At 49.3% G+C, this 16,472-nt stretch overlaps 1 protein-coding gene across 2 annotated transcripts in view; it reads right to left on the bottom strand.

Annotated features, from left to right (window-relative positions):
• DNAH10 (dynein axonemal heavy chain 10) overlaps positions 1–16,472 on the bottom strand; it is a 2,445,728-nt gene that overhangs the window by 1,756,692 nt on the left and 672,564 nt on the right. The window lies entirely within an intron of this gene.

Here is a 16,472-nt window from a genome sequence, read left to right as displayed (position 1 = left end):
ATTAAAGAAAGGGGCCTATAGGAATCGCAGTACTCAGCTGGTTCGTCCGGCTTTATCCTTTATCAGCATTGAACAAATTACTTACCTTCAGTAACACATTATCTGGTAGAGACAATATCTAGCTGCAGATTTCTTACCTTTAAATTTCCCAGGCATCACACTGGATTCAGAAACTTTTGCGTGAGCAGTACCCTTGCGCGCAGTCAGGTGCCTCCGTACGACTCTCTGTGACGTCACCGGCCTCATTGGTGCCAGTTGTGACGTTACGGTCACTTAACTAGGCACTACCCAAGTTCAAGGCATCAGTTCCTTTTCACTTTTTCCACAACAGAAGTGCAGAGCCATGAAGTGAACTGAATATTGTGTGTCAAAACTAGGGCCCTGTAAAAGAAGTAACCCTAGCCTTATAAATGAGTCCACAGAGCGGGAGGCATGGGTAGGTCTGTAAGGAATCTGCAACTAGATATCGTCTCTACCAGATAATGCGTTACAGAAGGTAAGTAACTTCCTCATCTGATAGAGACTTCTAGCTGCAGATTCCTTATATTTGAATAGCTACTCAAGTCATAGTTCCTGGCGGTGGGCTGAGGACAGATTTTCTAGACTAAAGAACAAGTTGCTTACCTTCGGTAACGCTTTTTCTGGTGGTTACAGTATCTGCATGTGGATTCCTCACCTTGTGAATATCCCCCTGCGTCAGCGACGTTCGGAAAATTATTTTGCAGCACGCCGGCGTGGACGACGTCATAGGAGCACGGCATCACGCTCGACTCCGACTGGCGTCATTGACTCCTTATTAGGCCTACGTCGGCATGATGACATCAGTTCCGCCCTTTTTTCCGTGCCTTCGAGGCACCCGGACGGACAAATGACAGTAGATATATACATATACAGTGTACACAGTACATAATATCCAAAATTACACACGTAGTGTATATATATAAACATTTAACATCACCATAATCTTAGGTATAGAAGAGTGGACAACGGGGAGGCTGGTGGGCATGTGAGGAATCCACAGGCAGATACTGTATCCACCAGAAAAAGCGTTATCGAAGGTAAGTAACTTGTTCTTCTGATGGATACATCTGCCAGTAGATTCATCACCTTGTGAATAGAGTCCCACAGCAGTCCCCACTCCCGGAGGAGGGTGTCCACTCTTTTATACCAGAAAATCCTGGAGGACAGAACGCGCAAAGTGGCCATCCCTCCTCACTTCGGTATCTAAGCAGAAATGCTTCGTGAAAGTGTGGAGGGAAGCCCAAGTTGCCGCTCTACAAATATCCTCTACAGGTACACCCCTAGACAAAGCAGATGTAGAAGACTTTGCTCTAGTGGAATGAGCTCTTATACCCTCTGGAGGCTCCTTACCCGCCAGGGAGTAGCAGACCCTGATGCATAGTATAATCCATCTTGAAAGTGTGCGCTTGTGCACAGCTCTTCCTTTCCTGCAGCCAGCAAATCCAACAAAAAGCTGGTCATCCACTCGATAGTCTCTTGTCCTATCAAGATAAAAGCTCACCGCTCTCTTAGGATCAAGGCGGTGAAGTCTCTCCTCCTCATTGGAAGGGTGAGGGGGAGGATAGAAGGTAGGTAGGGTAATGGACTGTCCTAGATGGAAGGGAGTTACCACCTTAGGCAGAAAAGCAGCCCTGGTCCTAAGAACCATTCGTTCAGCATGAATGGTCAAGAACGGGGGCTTTGAACTAAGAGCTTGAAGCTCACTTACCCTCCTTGCCAAGGTAATTGCAACCAGGAAGACCGTCTTAAAAGATAAAAGTCTCATGGGACACTTGTGCAAAAGTTCGAAAGGAGAACCCATCAGAAATGTAAGCACAAGATTCAAGTCCCATTGAGGCACAATAAAGGTAGTAGGAGGAAATTTGTTTGTAAGACCCTTTAAAAACCTTAGAACCACAGGAGATTTAAATAGAGATGGCTGATCTGGCAGGCAGAGAAATGTCGACAAAGCCGAAAGATAACCTTTAATTGTAGCTACAGCAAACCCTTGCTGAGCCAGGAAAAGAGCAAATTGAAGTATATCAGATAAACGAGCCCTCAAAGGGTCAATGGACTTCTCCCCACACCAAGTCACAAATTTAGACCATCTGTATGAAATGATTGACTTGGTGGAGTCACGCCTGGCCGATAAAATGACATACACCACATCATGTGGGCGAGAAAAGGAATTCAGGTTGCCCCGTTCAATCTCCAGGCATGTAGGTGTAACGTCTGGAGGTGGGGGTGTAGAACCTGCCCCTCCATCTGAGAGAGGAGGTCTGCCCTGAGAGGGAGACGGAGCGGCGGGCACAAGGAGAGGTGGAGAAGATCTGTGTACCACACCCTTCTTGGCCAATCCGGGGCGATCAATATACCTTGGGCCCGGTCTTGGCGAATTTTCCTCAGAACCCGAGGAATCAAGGGTATGGGAGGAAACGCGTAAAGGAGTTGTGCGTCCCAACTCAAATGAAACCCATCCCCCAAAGCTCCCTGCATCGGAAACTGGAGGCTGCAGAATGACGGGCAGTGAGCATTCTCGTGAGTGGCGAACAGGTCCACCCGAGGAGTTCCCCACGTCCGAAAGACGTGATGAACTACCTCTGGATGAAGTCTCCACTCGTGGTCGGCTAAGAACTGCCGACTGAGACTGCCTGCACCCACGTTCAGAACTCCGGCCAGATGATTTGCCATCAGACAAATCTGATGATCCTGAACCCAGGGCCAGAGACGCAAAGCCTCTCTGCAGAGACACTGCGACCCTACTCCTCCCTGCTTGTTGACATACCACATCGCGGTGGTGTTGCCCGTCAGGACCTGAACCGACCGACTGCGAAGGGAAGGGAGGAAGGCCTTGAGCGCCAGATGTATCTCCCGCAATTCCAGAAGGTTGATGTGAAGTAACCTTTCCGCTGGAAACAAAAGACCCTTGATCTCAAGATCCCCCAGATGAGCACCCCACCCTAGAGTGGAGGCATACGTTATTACTAGGGCAACTGACGGAGGAAGATGGAAGGGCTTTCCTTGAGACAGATTGCCCTCCACGCTCCACCAAGACAGATCCGCTGCAGCTTCTCTAGAGATCCTCACTGACTCCCTGAGATCTCCGTTGTGTTGATACCACTGCCTGCGGACGCACCACTGGAGTGCCCTCATATGCCAGCGTGCATGGTTGACCAGCAGAATGCAGGAAGCCATCAGACCGAGCAGACGAAGGACCTTCAAGACTGGAACGACCGCTCCATTGTGAAATAAAGGAATCATTTCCTGTATGTCGCGAATACGTTGTGGAGGAGGGAATGCCCGACATACAGTTGTATCCAGTACTGCACCAATGTACAGGTTGCGTTGGGAGGGCACCAGGTGAGATTTGGGTACATTTATCGAAAAACCCAACTTGTACAACAACTGAGTTGTGTCTTGCAGATGATGGTACAAAAGGGAGTGGTAAAAAAGGGGGTGGTGATGGACGGAGCATCTGAACCAATCAAACACTCACACCCAGTCAACAGATCTGGGTTTAATCCATCACCGTTCTTTAGCCCACTCTGATGCAGATGATGGAGCACTTTCTCTGGAGATTCCGCCTTGATCAGCCAATCGTCTAGATAAGGGAATACTGGAATCCCTGATCTTCTGAGATGTGCTGCCACCACAGCCATCACCTTGGTGAAGACTCGAGGTGCAGTTGTAAGATCAAACGGAAGGACCACAAACTGGTAATGCTGCGATCCCACCGTAAAACGGAGATACTTTCTGTGCGACTTCAGGATTGGGATGTGAAAATATGCATCCTGCAAGTCAATCGACACCATCCAGTCTTCTTCCAGCAGCGCTTGAAGAACCTGCGCAAGGGTGAGCATCTTGAACTTCTCCTGCTTCAGGTAAAGGTTCAAGATCCTGAGATCCAGGATTGGACGAAGTCTGCTATCCTTCTTGGGGATCAGGAAATACCGGGAGTAGCATCCCTGACCCCTTTCCTGCTCTGGAACCACCTCTATCGCACCTTTTCTCAACAGTGCCAGGACTTCCTCCTGCAGAAGCAACAGGTGGTCCTCCGAGCAAAAACCTTGGCAAAGAGGGTAATTTGGGGGAAATTCCCGAAAGGGAAGAGCATACCCATTCTCCACGAGATTGAGAACCCAAAGATCTGATGTAACCGATTTCCAATCCCGTAGAAAATAGGTAAGCCGACCCCCTACAGGCCCGGCATGATCCGGAATGGTGGATCTAGGGATGCTTTGCTGCTGTGGGAGGGGGGTGGGTAGCAGAAGAGGAAGAGGAGGAGGAGGAGGCCTGACGTCCAAGGGGACAAGCTCTTTGTCTGCCTCTGTAGGACCTATACAAAGGATTTTGCTGCTGCTGCTGTGTCTGCCTATAGGGTCGAAATGAAGATCTTCCAAATCCCCTATATCGTTTGGTCACAGAGCCTCTGGATTGCAAACCCAAAGATTTTGCTGTTGCCCTGCTGTCCTTAAACCGTTCTAATGCAGCATCAGCCTTCTTCCCAAAAAGGCCTGAGCCATCAAATTGCAAATCCATTATTGCAGCCTGAACATCAGCCGAGAACTCCGAGGTCTTTAGCCAAGCCGCTCTTCTAGTGGCAATTGAAGAACCCATTACTCTTGCTAGCGAGTCTGCCGTGTCCATACCACTTTGAATGACCTGCCGAGCAGCAGCTTGCGTGTCAGACATCATCTTGTTTAAATTTTTTCTGTCCTCTTCAGGAAGCTTAGGTGACAACTGCTTCACTGAATCCATCAAAGCATGGATATACCGTCCTAGCAAACAAGTGGCTTTTGTTGATTTTAAGGCCATACTGCCAGATGAAAATACTTTTTTTGCAGTCTGGTCCAGCTTATTTGATTCCTTGTCTCCAGGCACTTGAGGAATAGAGCCTAAAGATCTCTTAGAGCAGGCAGCTTGCACCACCAAACTCTCCGGTAAGGGATGAGAGGACAAAAAGTCAGGGTCACCAGGAGCCACTCTGTAACGCCTAGCCACGGCCTTAGACACTGCAGGAGCCGTTAGAGGCCTACTCCATACTTCCCATATTGGATCCGTTAGGGTGTCAGTAAAGGGAAGAATGGGTTCAACCACAGATGATGGTGAATGAAGTACTTCAGTCAGTATATTTGACTTTTATTCAGCTGTAGGCAAAGTCAAATTCAACAAGTCTGCTGCCTTCTTAATTACAACGTGATAAGGAGCCACATCTTTAGAAGGAGCATCTGACACTGAGGCCAAATCCCACTCAGGGGACAGCTTTAACCCACTTGCCTCTCGCAAGTCATCAAAATAATCCTCAGGATCAACAAGCTCACCTTCCTCATATTCAGCTTCACTATAACTCTGTTCCTCCAAAAGGCGCTGGGCTTCACGCCTCGACCTCTCCTTTCGAATCGGCTTCGTCGGATCCGGTATCGACTCCAAAGGCTCCGGGGCCGGCATCGAGCTTCGAAGCAGATCTCAAGGTCTATCCGACGTCGGTGAAGCTGCATACGGCGTCGATGACTTCGGCGGCACCGAGATATGCAAAGGAGGAGTCGGCGTCTGCATAAAAGGAAGGAAAGGCGTCGGAGCATAGGCTTGAGGCACACCCAAATTATAAGCCAATGGACCCATGGGACCAGCTGGTGCTCTAGAGGGGTACATGGCTCTCGCATAAACACCATACATGGCATTTAAAAAAAGCGAGGGGTCCTGTCCAGGACCTGGAAAGGGAGGATACGAACCCACCGGCTGCTCCTGAGGAGGCTGCACTGGAGTCGGCACCTCTTGTTCCTCTTGGTCCTCGGGTTGGCCAACCGGAGTCGTCGAGCCCTGAGGATCAGGAACCATTTCCTCCTCACACACAGGAGATTGCGATGGAACTGGAGACGGATTCAACTCCGAAGCCGGTGAATGTTCCGGAGATTCACAAGACAAGACCTCACCTTCAGGATCCCGACCCGGTGAGGGAGTCACCTTGCCCCTTCGATGCCTTCTTCCAGATGACTTATCTTTTGAGTCCGAATCCTTCCCTGAATGATGCCTGGAACTATGTCTCCTCTTCTTATGTTTCTTCTTCGAAGACCTGGAAACATGCCCCGATGTCGACTTCAAGCCGACCTCGAACGAGACCTCGACCTCGATTTCAATCTTGACTTCGAGCACCTCGACTTCAACCTCGAACTCTTCCTGGCCTCCCTATCTTTCAATTTGGCAACAAGCAGTTTGGCTTCACATTCTCGAAGAGCCTTTGGGTTCATCTTTAAACAGGATCGACAACTCTGGACGTCGTGATCTGAACTCCAGCACCAGATGCAGTTACTATGCGGATCCGTGATGGACATCATCTTCCCGCATGGATCACAGGTAACCCTGGGCGGGCAACTTCGCTACGCCCACGAAGTGGGCGTAGTGTTGCCTACTTCGCCCTTTGCGAAGTAGGCGAAGTAGGCAACACTACGCCCACTTCGTGGGCGTAGCGAAGTTGCCCGCCACCCACCTCCCTCCCGCCCTCCCTAAATGCTTACATTAATATATAAAAGAATTATAAAACCACTTACCTTGTCCTGCCGCGTCCCCGGGGCTCCCGCTCGTCATTGCGCCGCCGGCGCGCGCGTCTTGGATGCTAATGCGCATGCGCGGCCGCCCACGCATGTGCATTTCTCGTGAGAAATGCGCATGCGCGGGCGGCCGCACATGCGCATTAGCAGCCAAGACGCGCGCGCCGGCGGCGCAATGACAAGCGGGAGCCCCGGGGACGCGGCAGGACAAGGTAAGTGGTTTTATAATTCTTTTATATATTAATGTAAGCATTTAGGGAGGGCGGCAGGGAGGCGGGTGGCGCGTAGTGGGGCTACGCGAAGTGCGCGGGTGGGCGTAGTTTTTTGCCCACTTCGCGTAGCTTCGCGAAGCCCCACTACGCCCACTACACCCAGGGTTAATCACAGGGCTTAAAACCTGTCTTCTTCGACGACATCTTTTGAAAAGACAGCTACACCAAAAAACATACAGTAGAAATCCAACAGTAACAAATTTACCACGAATCGCAACAGAAGATTCCCGAATCAGTTAGCGTCGACGAAGCGGAAAAAAGGGAACTGATGTCATCATGCCGACGTAGGCCTAATAAGGAGTCAGTGACATCAGTCGGAGTCGCGCGTGATGCCGTGCTCCTATGACATCGTCCACGCCGGTGTGCTGCAAAAGAATTTTCCGAACGTTGCTGACGCAGGGGGATATTCACAAGGTGAGGAAACCACTGGCAGATGTATCCATCAGAAAAGTCCTGCAGGAGAGAACGGGCAAAATGCCCGTCCATACAGACTTGACTGTCCAGGCTGTAGTGTTTTACAAACGTGTGCAATGAAGCCCACGGTGCAGCCTGGCAGATGGCCAGGACTGGCATTCAACGAGCCAGTGCCTTGTCCCTGGTAGATTGGGCACGTAAGCCTTCCGGAGGCTGCTTCCTAGCCAGGGCGTAGCGGATCTTAATGCGATAATGACCCAGCATGAAATGATTCACTTCTGCACTGCCTGACCTTTTTTAGCTCTCATGTAACCCACACAGAGTTGGTCATCTACCCGGAAATCTTTTGTGCGGTCAAGATAGAACGACAACGTTTTGTTTGGGTCCAGACGATGAAGATGCTCCTCTTCCTTAGAGGGATGTGGAGAAGTAAAAATGGTGGGAGTGTGACCGATTGACCCAGATGCAATGGGTGTAGTTGGGGCGGTGTCTCAGGGGGAGGGCAGTCAACGGTCAAGGATTCACAGTTAGCTGCATGCAGCCAAGGGGCAGCGCATTTCTCGTGAGAAATGCGCATGCGCGGGCGGCCGCACATGCGCATTAGCAGCCAAGACGCGCGCGCCGGCGGCGCAATGACGAGCGGGAGCCCCGGGGACGCGGCAGGACAAGGTAAGTGGTTTTATAATTCTTTTATATATTAATGTAAGCATTTAGGGAGGGCGGCAGGGAGGCGGGTGGCGCGTAGTGGAGCTACGCGAAGTGCGCGGGTGGGCGTAGTTTTTTGCCCACTTCGCGTAGCTTCGCGTAGCTTCGCGAAGCCCCACTACGCCCACTACGCCCAGGGTTAATCACAGGGCTTAAAACCTGTCTTCTTCGACGACATCTTTTGAAAAGACAGCTACACCAAAAAACATACTGTAGAAATCCAACAGTAACAAAGTTACCAGGAATCGCAACAGAAGATTCCCGAATCCGTTAGCGTCGACGAAGCGGAAAAAAGGGAACTGATGTCATCATGCCGACGTAGGCCTAATAAGTGCTCCTATGACATCGTCCACGCCGGTGTGCTGCAAAAGAATTTTCCGAACGTTGCTGACGCAGGGGGATATTCACAAGGTGAGGAAACCACTGGCAGATGTATCCATCAGAAAAGTCCTGCAGGAGAGAACGGGCAAAATGCCTGTCCATACAGACTCGACTGTCCAGGCTGTAGTGTTTTACAAACGTGTGCAATGAAGCCCACGGTGCAGCCTGGCAGATGGCCAGGACTGGCATTCAACGAGCCAGTGCCTTGTCCCTGGTAGATTGGGCACGTAAGCCTTCCGGAGGCTGCTTCCTAGCCAGGGCGTAGCGGATCTTAATGCGATAATGACCCAGCATGAAATGATTCACTTCTGCACTGCCTGACCTTTTTTAGCTCTCATGTAACCCACACAGAGTTGGTCATCTACCCGGAAATCTTTTGTGCGGTCAAGATAGAACGACAACGTTTTGTTTGGGTCCAGACGATGAAGATGCTCCTCTTCCTTAGAGGGATGTGGAGAAGTAAAAATGGTGGGAGTGTGACCGATTGACCCAGATGCAATGGGTGTAGTTGGGGCGGTGTCTCAGGGGGAGGGCAGTCAACGGTCAAGGATTCACAGTTAGCTGCATGCAGCCAAGGGGCAGCTCCAATCCTGCAGCCCCCACTCTATATCAGGAGTGTCAGCACCCAAGGGAGCAACAGCAAAAGCACAGCGCCGGGTGCCCCCCAGGTAAAGGCACAGTTCGATCAGCCCCGGAGCCCGCACCTCTTACCTGATACCACTGTACAGGGTAGGCCACCTTTCCAACGTGGGAAGGCCTCACCAACTCTGGACCGTGTGTGGCAAATCAGCCCCAAACTGCACAAGCAGGGTCTCCTGTATATCTGGATTGCTGTGCTGCTGACTTGTGGTACCGGGCAACCCTTTCTCTGTCATATTCCAGATAGATTAGGTGTTCGCCCGACAGAGCCTCCCTAGTGAGTGGCCATTTTGCAACCTGGCCAAGCCACGCACCCCCAAAGGGCATCCATCTATTACAAAGTGATATGACAGTTTTATGGTGTATATAACTATTTGCTAAGCCTTAGTCTTTTACATGATACAGTATGTGCCATTGATTGAAATTTAGTAAGTCTCAAGCATTTTCTGGATGATCACATAAGTAGCTACTCAATATGCATCATTTATATAATGCTTCCATAAAGCACTCCGATTTTCCATTCTTCGGGCTGATAGACTGATGTTGGTCCAAATACGAAAAAAGTTGGGTGCAGTGCACTAGGTTTGAAAGTAGGGTACAAGGGGTCTCGGAGCTTCACAGCATAAAATCACAGTTGTTGCAGAGTGAAAAACTAGATGTAGTCATGCATGTGGCTATTTATATCATCTTTGTGGTATTGTTTACATGAAGGCTCTTAGTGATGGAATTTTCTTCGATATGCATGCATAATTAATTGAATATCTCCTGGAAGAGAAATCAGCTGCTTCTACATCTTGTGCTAAGGAGCAAAAATTGGACGTGTTACCTTCCACAGAGTACACACTTCCTATACGGACAAAGAACCCTTTGAACCTGCTACTGAGAGTCAAAGGTTGGCCTTTTTCTTCTAAGTCTAATGGGATGATGGATTATGGATGGTCAGCCTCAAGTCTGAGTAAAGTGGCACAGTGACTTGCGATCATGGTAATGAACGTCGCAGGAAAGGGGGGGCACAAGCATGACTATTTCGGTGCTAGCTCTGCATATTGGACAGCCAGGGTCTTGTAAGTTTTCATTTCAGGGGTATGACCCCTCCTGTGTTTTACTCCCAGTTTACCCTGCACTCTCCCGCGGCTGGGTGTCCTGCAATCTGGTATCCGATCATAATCCTTCATCGATAGTGATGTGGTGCGTTTCAGGGAGATTTATTTATTTTAGGAGTTTTATATAGCACTGCCCTGACCCGAGGGTATCGGAGCACTTTACAACAGAGATTCATACGAGATACTTAATAAAGCTGTATTAAACAGACGATCAATGTCCACGAGTGCAGCTTGTTCTTAAGATAGTAGTAGAGTCTTGAGGTGTCCTTGTTGTAAACATGGCTGAAGTAGTTCAAGGGACCTGAGGAAACCTTGGTTGTTGGCTGAGGTGCGTCAGTTGTTGCGGAGCCAGAACGTAACGGGGATAGGGTTTGGCGTGGGGGCGGGTGTTATCCCTTCGGGATTGGGCGTTGAGGAGGAGGTCTTTAAGGAACGTTTTGAATTTTGTGAAGGTCGGGATTGTTCTGAAGTCTGCTGGAATGGAGTTCCAGATTTTTGGGGCGTTTCCCGCGAATGACCTGGCCGCTGTTGATTATTTGCGTGTTCTCATGGGGATGAGAAGGAAGGAGTTGAAGCTCCTGAGGTTCCTTGTCTGACCTCTTGAGCTCGGCAGCCAGGTAGTCCGGTTTCCCTATGTGTAAGGCTTTGTGTGTGAGGCAGGCCGTTCTGAAGTACGCCTGCTTATCAATTGGTAGCCATTTTAGTTCTTTTAGTGCCGGAGAGATGTGATAATATTTCCTGATTCCAGTGACCATTCTGGCTGCTGCGGTGAGGGTTGTTGTAAGGGGAGCTAGGTGGGTTTTAGCGGTGCCGGTTAAGGTTGCATTACCGTAGTCGAGTCTGGATAGCACCAATGCATGGCTGGCTTGTTTGAGGTCTTTTTTAGGAATGAATGGTTTAATCTTGTAGAGAAGCTTCAGGTTGAGGAAGGCGGTCTTTGCAGAGTTTTTGATGTGTTTGGTCATGTCCAGTTTGGGGTCCAGGGTGATTCCTAGTGATTTTATGGAATTAGCCAGGGTGAGATTGCCATTTAGAGTATCCAAAGCTTTAAGCCATTCTGCAATTTGTTGGTTCTCTTCTTTATTGGATATGAGGAGGATCTCTGTTTTGTCCTGATTAAGTTTAAGGTGGTTTGGGGATAGCCAGTGTTGAATTTCTTTTAGGGTGTTGTTTAGTCTGAGGATGTCGTCTGGGGAGGAGGTTTCCAGATAGATCTGGGTGTCGTCAGCATATAGGTGGAAGGGGAAATTAGCATTTTTTAGTATGACGGTGATGGGTTCCATGTATATGTTGAACAGTTGTGGTGAGAGCACTGAGCCTTGGGGTACACCCCTGTTGACGGGGTGAAGGTCGGAGAAGTTTTTGATTTTTATCGTTTGCGATCAGTTGTGGAGGAAGGAGGTGAACCAGCGGAGGACCGTCTCATCGGCACCCACCCATTCTTGTAGGGCCTTGATGAGAAGATGGTGGTCCACCGTGTCAAAGGCTGCTGATAGGTCAAGGAGAACAAGACGGCAGCTGTGATTGTTATCTAGTGACTTGCGGATATCATCTGTGATGTTTAGGATCGATGTCCCCGTGCTGTAGCCTTTTCTGAATCCCGATTGGTGGGGATCAAGAAGGTTGCTGTTGTCCATATGCTGAATCAGTTGTGGTAAGACGCATTTTTCGAGAATTTTGGACAGGAGGGGGAGATTGGAGACGGGTCTGAAGTTGTTCAGATCTGTGCAGTCCAGGCCTGTTTTTTTTAGTAGTGGTGGTATTTGGCCTACTTTAAGGCAATCCGGTATGGTGCCTGTTCTCAGGGAGCTGTTGATGATCTTGCACCAGAACGGGGCTATTGTGAGTTTGAGTTTTTTGGTCATTTGAGAGGGTATGAGATCAAGGACGTGAGAAGTGGGTTTGGCAGTGGAGATTAGCTTGATGATCTTGGCTTCCGAGGTTGGATTGAAGGATTTCCAGGGATTTGTGTGGTGCCTGCAAGTGTTTTCAGTTGGTGTAGGGGGCAGGCTATCACAGGCGTGGTTGTTGGTGAAGTCTAGTGAGAGCTCAATCTTGGATATTTCTTCCGTGAAGAAGGTGGCAAAGTTTTCGCACTGTTCCTTGGAGGCCTGGGTAGAGGACACGTGGGGCTTGGTGGTTTGTTGCTTGATGATTTTGAAGAGTTTGTTGGGCCTGTTTTTTGCATTGTCCAGGGCGGAGCAGAAGAAGTTAGATTTTTTGTTACAAATGTGTTTTTTGTAGTTTCTTTGAGTTGCTCGAGTAGGCTCGCGGATGGGGTTGTTTCTCCACCGTCTTTCTGTGGTTCTGAGTGGTCTCCTTTCGTTATTGATGTCAGTATTGAACCAGGATCTGGATGGGATGTTCCTGGCTTTTTTTGTTTCAAAGGGGCTATCTGGTCAAGAATGGATGTCATGGATGTGTTGTAATGGTCGGTGAGTTATGTTATGGAAATATCCCCCATGAAGGCGGTAAGGAGGGAGTTGACTTTTTCTTCGAGGTCGGTCATGTTGATCTGGGTGAGGTTTCTGGTCCATTTGGGCTCTTCTTGGAAGGGGGGTTGTAGAGTGGCAGGCAGAGTGAGATGAAAGAGGATTAAGTGGTGGTCAGACCAGTCTATGGGCAGGATGTGGATTATCTTCACTGTGTCACATTTGGCGATAATGGCATCAAGGGTTGATCCTTTGTTGTGAGTTTCTTTTTTGCAGTGTTGCGTGAGGTTGTTGTTATGTAGCAACTCGCTCAAGTTTTGAATTAGCGGGTAGCTCTCTTCATTCCAGTGTAGGTTAAGGTCTCCCAGAATTAGGTTGTTCTCCTCTCGTAGTGAGCAGTGGGCAATCAGGTCCGATATGTGTTCGGCGAACGTGGTGGGGTTGCCTGGGGCGTGGTAAATAAGGTGGCAGGTTAGAGTTTTGTTGTTGCTCGTGTTGATGTTGACTGTTAGGCATTCAAAGGTGTTGTAATTCAGGGAGTTGGTTTCCGACACTGAATATATTGTCTCTGTGGATGATTGCTATGCCTCCTCCTCTTTGATCTTTTCGGTCTTTGTGGGTGATGGTAAAGCCTGGGGGAACGAGTGTCCAGGAGAGGTGCGGAGGAGTCGTTGAGCCAAATTTCAGTGATGAATGCTATGTCTATGTCGTGAATGAGGATGGTTTCTTCTAATTCAGTAGCATGTTAGATGGCTGATCTGCAGTTTATGAGCATGCAGTTAGTGGGGGTCTCTGTTTGTTTGTTTTTGTTAGGGGGCTGTGGGGATGCTCGTGCGGGTAGACAGCGGTCTGAGCGAGTTCGGAGGGGCTTGGACTCTTCCTAGTCCGGTGATCACCTGGATTTTGGATTGGAGGGTGGGAACTAAATGATTGTCGTATGAGGAGGCAAGGTCTGCCACGTCACTCTCAGACAGGGCATCTTGAGTTCTTCTGGGTCTTTGTGCCAGAGAGGGGATGGTGTCGGCTATCCATATCCGTGGGGGGGACTGCGGACGGTATTTGGTGTGTGTGGGTGGTGGGGGAGTGAGCGTTTTGAGGTTGCTGGGAGGCCGCCAGGTTGGCTAGAATTTTGCTAAAGCCCCGGATAATAGTAGCTATCTGGGTTTCTAGTTTGGAGAGAAGCTGCTCAGTATTGAGGTTATTGAGGTATCGGGACTGTTCCTGAGCGAGAGTGTTGGGTCTAGAGGGTCTAGAGGGGGGGGGGGGGAGTCCTGGGGTATTGAGTGGCTTTGTGGTGGCTGAGTTGTTTGTTTTAGGTCCGGGAGGTGGTAGTCTCAGAGAATTGGACCACCTTGGTTTGGGTGTGTAGTCCGTGTGGGGTCTGGGCGGGTCCGAGAGAACAGGATGGCTGGGGTCTTGTTGGGTAGTGGGTTCAATGTTGCCTGTGGGTTTGGGGAGGTGGGCATTCAGGTGGTTCGGAGTGCGTTGGGCTACTTGGAGGTTCAGTGGTAGGTGAGGGTGGGAGCCAGCAGATGTAGAGTGGGGATGGGAGCTGTAGATGGGGGGGTGGTTGGGTCTTGTTCTCGATGGGGGTGAGTGGGGTGTCATGTGTCAGGGGGTCTTGCTGGGGGTAGGTGCTTTATTGCCAGTGGGTTTGGGGAGGTTGGTGTTCGGATTGCTTGTAGTGGGTTGGGGTGGATAGGTCTTGTTCTCTATGAGGATGAGGGGGATGCCATGTGATGCGGGGACTTCCTGGGGTGTGGGTGTTGTGTTACCTGTATGTTTGGGGGGGTTAGCATTCAGGTTGTTCGTGGTGTGTTTGGGGAGGTAAGTGTTCAGGTTGTTCAAGGTGGATTGGGGAGGGTGGTAGGCAGGTACTTTATTGCCTGTGGGTTTGGGGAGGTTGGTGTTTGTGTTGCTAGTAGTGGTTTGGGGTGGGTGGGAGGCAGGTGGCGGGGGAGGCTGCATGCCTGTAGGTGGTGGATGAGAGAGGGGATCTGAGGCTGGAAGATGGGGGTCTTATTTCCTATGGGGGTTGCGAGGGGGGTGTCATGTGGTGGGGGGTGAGGTTGTTAGGAGGGTCGGTTCGGTAGGTGACGAGTGGCAGTGGGAGCCGTCAGGGGGAGGAGGAGGGCTCCTGATCTCCCATGGGGTGGTTGGGGGGATGCCACATGTAGAAGGGTGTGTATGGATGCTAGGGATAACCAGAGCGGAGAGTGGGGTCTGTTGGCGCGGTCGGTTCTTCTGAAGGGGGAGTAGGGGAGGTTGTGGTCGGGTTCGTGGGAGGGTGTATTCCAGAGAGAGGGGAAAAGGGCATCAAAGGACTCTAGATTGTCATTGTTGGCTTGTATCAGGACAGTGCTGTTGGTGTATATGATCGCTGTGGTGTATCCAGTGTGTCTTGAGCGGTACGGGGTGCAATTGGCAATCTGCAGCTATGTGAAGTGTTGGTGGTTTTTGAAATGTTGAGCTGCGATCTGAGGATGGATTTCCAAGCTTCTTGTCTCTCAGTGTGAAAGATAAGGTCAATTTTTACCTTTCCTTTGGAGGGGCAGTGGTAGATGTCAGCAAAAAGTGATTTCAGGTTTCACAACATTCGTCACTCTGCCTTTAGTTCCCTTTAATTCGAAGCGACTTAGGGGTGTTTGCTTCCATGCATGTCCATACCAGCAGTATGGCCAGACAGAGTTAAGAGTCCAGGGGGCGGTCGCCTTCCACGACATCGCTATCTAACTTTTAAACAGGACGAAAGCGAGGTTGATAAACCTGTGAAGGTGTTTGTTGCCCATAGCCTTGGGGCAAAGTCCCGGGAGGCAGAATTTGGGTGTGGGTGTGAAGGTGTGTTCCGCAAGTTCAGAAACTGTGTTAGTAACCTCATGCCAAAAGTTTGTAACATTGGGCATTTCCATACCATATGGTAGAAACCAACGTCTGCCAATTTGCACCGGGGATACTTGGGGGTCAGGGTTTTGAACAGGAGTTTGATGCTGTGAGGGGAGATAGTTAAAATGCGTGAATCGGAATCTTGGATTGTGGGATCCCTCTTTCACCTGCAGAAGCGTCTTGGACCAAGCTTTGGCCGACAATGTTTGTAGTAAGACACCATCCCATCTAGCATGTGCACCCACTGCATAATACAATGGTGTAGAATTGAGGGATGTGTTTACAATGGAGACAGCATGACCTGTGCTGTCCTGAGTCAAAAGCGCATGTAATGTGGGGTATAAAGGAGGTTCCACTTACCCTGTCTTCCATGTGTCATGCAATGCATGTTGTATGGTATGGAATGTCAGAAAATGACCAGTTCCTATGCTATAAGTATCCATAATATCAAATGCGTTGAATACATTGTTGAGATAAGATTAACAGTTTTCTAATGACAGTGCTCCTTTCTTGGAAAACCTGTCCAGAGAAGACAAGTTGCAGACAAGGGCTATATTGAAAAAAAGTGAGATTACATCTTCATTACTAATGCACACATCAGTGGATTCACCCATAATGGCTTTAGGCAAATTGGCAATGCTACAGTGATAAAAAGGTATGGGTATCTCAAAAGCACATCTTTCAGGCGTGAGGTTTTATCCAGAAATATATGCTATTTGATGGACATAATCACTCGGGAAAGTAAGTGGATGAGATTTGAAAACTTGGAAAGCCATATACAAATATGAATACAGTACAATACCACACCTCATGCTTAGCAAAGTAGAGTAGGTGTCCTAACTTGTGGCTCCATCTTGGCAAGGGGCAATTGCCTTCTCTCCTGAGTTTTGAAGAATTAATGGAAGGGGCTTCCACAGCATATTGCACTGCACATTCTGACTTCGGAAAAACTGCCTCAACATATGTTCATATCAAAGCTAATTACATTCCCACTATCCAACATGTTAAACTAATTACAACAAGTGAAAAGAATCTGTGAGGGGATAGCAAAGGACCTTAACTCTAGAATGTAATTGCCAGGAAAGAAATTCCATT

The sequence above is a fragment of the Lissotriton helveticus genome, chromosome 11, assembly GCF_964261635.1.
Source record: "Lissotriton helveticus chromosome 11, aLisHel1.1, whole genome shotgun sequence".
NCBI lineage: Eukaryota > Metazoa > Chordata > Amphibia > Caudata > Salamandridae > Lissotriton > Lissotriton helveticus.
Note: the sequence above shows the minus strand (reverse complement) of the source record. Positions and strands in the feature narration are given on the sequence as shown.